This window comes from Carlito syrichta, unplaced genomic scaffold (genome assembly GCF_000164805.1).
Source record: "Carlito syrichta isolate Samal-C Ts95f unplaced genomic scaffold, Tarsius_syrichta-2.0.1 Scaffold301885, whole genome shotgun sequence".
Classification (NCBI taxonomy): domain Eukaryota; kingdom Metazoa; phylum Chordata; class Mammalia; order Primates; family Tarsiidae; genus Carlito; species Carlito syrichta.
The window spans coordinates 189,676-194,168 of NW_007245981.1; positions in this window are offsets into that span (position 1 = coordinate 189,676).

Consider the following 4,493-nt stretch of genomic DNA (forward strand, 5'->3'; position numbering starts at 1 on the left):
AAAAAAAAAAAAAGAGATGGTAACCATCCTTGCTCCAGGCAGACTCCCCAGACTCCCCTGCAGAGGTTCTTGAAGGCAGGATTCACTCTGTGTTCAAGTGTTGGCTCATCAATTTCTCCTTCATCCTTGTGTAAAAATCCCTGCTGATTTGAGGGTCTCGCAGCCCAGCTCTGCCACATTCTTCTCCTCCTCTTTGTCATCCTTGGCTCTCCTGATCACGTCCCCACAGTCACTGAAGACTTGGTAGCCTGACCCACAGTCTTGGTCTCCACCCCAAATCTTAGCATCGTCATTGGTGTCTTCGGTGTCCACAGGGCAGCCCAGCGAGCACTGCAGCGTCTCAGTTCAGGGACTGCATCTCTCTAGAGACCGTAGCGCCACAGCATCACTGCATGGCCATGCCTGGGACCTTTTCACACTCTGAATCGCATTACCTTCCATCCTTCCTCTGACTGCAGCTGCTTCTCCCTACACCGGCTCCCTGAGCTACGTGGTGCCTCTATCCCTCAGGCTCTCTCCCTGTCAGCCTCCGTCATGCCAGACTTCCAAAGGCCCCCAAAGGGAGAGCACTGTGTCCGAGAGGCCAAAAAAGCGACCCGGAGACAATGGACGAGACACAGGCTTTATTCAGGAGCCTACTTACAGGGAAGGCGGTCCGGAAGCGACTGGCTGGACAGGAACAAAGTCCTCCGGATGGTGAAAAGCACACAGGTTGTATGGCATTTTCCATCGTGCAGAGTACAGGGTTCAGTGTGGAAAGGGTAGTTTCTAGTGCGCAGGCGCAGTGTGAGAAAATACCTTCACATCCATCGCATGTACACAAAATGGCTGTGAATTCTCTCTAGGGGTGGGATTTTTAGTATTATAATGAACTAAAGGTCACCAAAGATGATGAGCATTGGTCCAGGCAGGCCCGAACTGGTCTGCCTCAAGGAAGGGTGTTGAGAGTATTCACGGGGCACAGCCGCAAGATGGTAGGCAGGTCTGGAGAACATCTCATCCTCGGCCTTAGTATGACCTGTATATCCAGGCCAGAGCCTGAGGGGAAGGGGACATCCCAGGTTGGTCACTCCAGGACCCTTCTCCAGGTCCCAACCCTTTGCTCGTGGTCATATCCAAGGCGTGTTCATGTTTTCATTGAGTGTGTGTCTACCGACAGCCACCTCCTGGTCCTTTTCCAGCTTGGACCACTCAGTTGAACTACACATCACTGTCTTAGGCTGAGTCTCCTAGAAGCAGAGCCCAAGCTAGGGATTTTTGTGACTGTAATTTCACATTAAGACAGACCAGGTTTTCTAGGATTCAGCCAGCCTGAGTGATATGGGAGGACAGAAAACCAGCCCCTTGACCTTAGAGTGGTGCGAACTCTGTGGTGCAGTGTGTGCTACAGACGTCCCAGTGGGACCAGGCTGAAGCCAGTCTCCAGCTGGGACTTTTCTTCACTTGGCTCCTTCTCCTGCCTCATCTTGCTTCCCTCAATCCCCTCCTCCTAGAGAGTACTTCCCAACACATCACTGGAATTAGAATGCCTGTCTCAGGCTCTGCTTTCATGTACCTAATCTAAGATACCCTTTAATCACATTCCTACCAAATGCAGCCGTAGAAAACCCAAATGCTTCAAGGCACAAGTGGTTCTTTTAGAAATATGTGCATTATCAGGAGGCTGAGTTGAGAGGATCACTTGAGGCTAGCCTGGGCAACATAGCCAGATTCCATCTCTTTAAAAAAAAAAAAAAAAATTAGCCAGGCATGGTGGCTCAGACCTATAGTCCCAGCTACTTGGGAGGCTGAAATGGGAGGATTGCTTCAGCTCAGGAGTTTGAGGCTGTAGTGAGCTATGATTGTGCCACTGCACTATAGCCTAGGCAACAGAGTGAGTTCATGTCTCCAAACAAAACAAAACAAAAACAGAAACATGTACCTCATAAAGTTCTTGCTTTGCTTGACTGCTCCCTCATGCTTAGGTGTTTTGATACCCCAAATTGACATAGTAGTGTTAACTTTATAGCAAAAGTGATTACTTGCCACTTTAGAAAATGACCCAGGCTAGTGAGAATTTGAAGGAACTCTCCTTTATGTTTTGTACATTGCACATCTGTTTTAGAATTATGTTGTGTTGACCAGGCACGGTGGTTCACGCCTATAATCTCAGCACTTTAAGAGGCCAAGGTGAGAGACTTGCCTGAGTCCACGGGCTTGAGACCAACCTGGACAGCTTGGCAAGACCTCGTCTGTACAATAAATAAAAAAATTAGATGGGCAGGGTGGTGTGTGGCTGTAGTTCCAGTTATTTGGAAGGCTGAGGCAGAATGATCACCTGAGCCCAGCAGGTTGAGGCTGCGGTGGCCGTGAGCATGGCACTGCACCCCAGCCAGGGTGACAGAGTGAGATTCCAACTAAAAAAAAAAAAAGAATTGTTTTGTGTTAATTATGCTTGCATTCATAGTTATTACTCATCAATAAATTTAAATTACGTAGAATACAGACTGCAAATGGACCGGGTGTGGTGGCTCATGCCTGTAATCCCAGCATTTTAGGAAGTGGAGGCAAGAAGACAGCCTGAGCCCGAAGGTTCGAGACCAGCTTGGGCAACGTAGTGAGACCTCGCATCTACAACAAATCCAAAAAATCAGCTGGGTATGGTGGCACGCGCCTGTGTTTCTAGCTACTTGGAAGGCTGAGGCAGAAGTATTGCCTGAGTCCAGCAGGCGGAGACTGTGGTAGTCGTAAGCGTGCCACTGCATTCCAGTCTGGGCGATAGAGTGAGACTCTGACTCAACAAATAAACAAAAAACAGACTACAACTGAACTGGAATAAACTGATTTTGTGTGTGATGATAATAGTAAAACATATTCTAGAAACTATGTAAAATTCAGAAAAGTACAAATAAGAAACATTCACGTATGGCTCCTTCTTCTGAAACAGCACTCTTGTTAACATTCTGTCATGTTTCCTCCAGGCCTGGCAAGATTCTATGTTGAAATATTAACATGGTCCCCAAGGTTCCTTTGCTCCAACAGCCCCTCTCCCATTCAAGCGAGTCTGCTCCACATGTATTGCCTCAGCAGAAGCAGAGCAAATGACAGTTCTCTTAGCTTTTGAGTTTTCTAAAAATTCAGGAGATAATCCTAGCCTTAAGACAATAAATAATGAGATTAGAAAAGATTCCTCAGACTCGAAGGAAAAGAAGGATGCAGAGGAACACAGAGAAGATGCTGCAGGTCCCTGAGAAAGGGGACCCATGCCTACAGCTCCCTCATCCAAAGACAGGACCCCATGTAGGTTTGTAGGATCTGAGAACAGAGGGGATCTGTGTCCTGCTTCCTGAATAGAGCCTGGGAAAGCAGCGAGACTCTGGAGGAGAAGCTGCATGTGCTATGTCTAGGCAGAGAGGGGAGTTGGAGAATGTCCCACTGTCCATTGTGATCTGGAGGGGGGTGGATGGTTACCACATGCCCATGTACCTCAGAATAACTTGGAGGAGAGATAACTAGAGAGAGGGATAGAGATCAATAGAGTGAGAACATGTGTGCTCAAAGCAGAGATAGAGAGACGGGGGGAGAGAGAGAATGAACATGCATGCTCAAAATAGAGATAGAGAGCAAGAGAAAACATGTGTGCTCAAGATAGAGATAGAGAGAGGAGAGAGAGAGAGAACATGCATGCTCAAAATAGAGATAGAGAGCAAGAGAGAGAGACAGAAAACATGTGTGCTCAAAATAATGGGAGAGAGATGGAGATGAGAGATGAGAGAGAGACAGAGAGAGAGAGAGAGAGAGAGAGAGAACATGCATGCTCAAAATAGGGATAGAGATCAAAAGAGAGAACATGTATACTCAAAATAGAGATAGATGAGAGAGCTTACATACTCCAAATAGAGATAAAGAGAGAGAGACACACACACACACACATGCTCAAAATAGAGATAGACAGCAAGAGAGGGAGAGAACACGTGTGCTCAAAATAGAGATAGAGAGAAGAGAGAGAGGGAAAATGCATGCTCAAAATAGAGATAAAGATAGAAGAAAGAGAGAGGGGAGAGAGAGAGAAAGAGAGAGAGAGAGGTAGGAGAGAGAGAGAGAGAGAGAGAGAGAGAGAGAGAGAGAGAGAGAGAGACTTCGATTTCAGAGGGCAAAAGGGACAGTGTAGCAGAGACCAGTAAGGATCCGATGAGGCCACGGGTAACCAAGACAGATGGTGTCAAGCCTCAGTGCCCTCTTATCTGCTGGCACTGTGTAAGCTCCCGGAACTTAAACCTCTCATGGAGAAGGGCTAGGAGAAGCCAGATGGGACTGAATTTCTTCCACCTGGCACAAAGGGAGCTTAAAATGAAAGTTAAATTTTATGAGGTTTTATAAAATTTATAAATTTTATAAAGTTCAAACGAAACAAAGTTCCATTTCTTCCCCACACCTCAGTGTGTACTCTTAAGTGCTCTGAGGTTCCTACACAAATGTACTTACATCAAGAGCTTTTCTCCATTCTAACAACA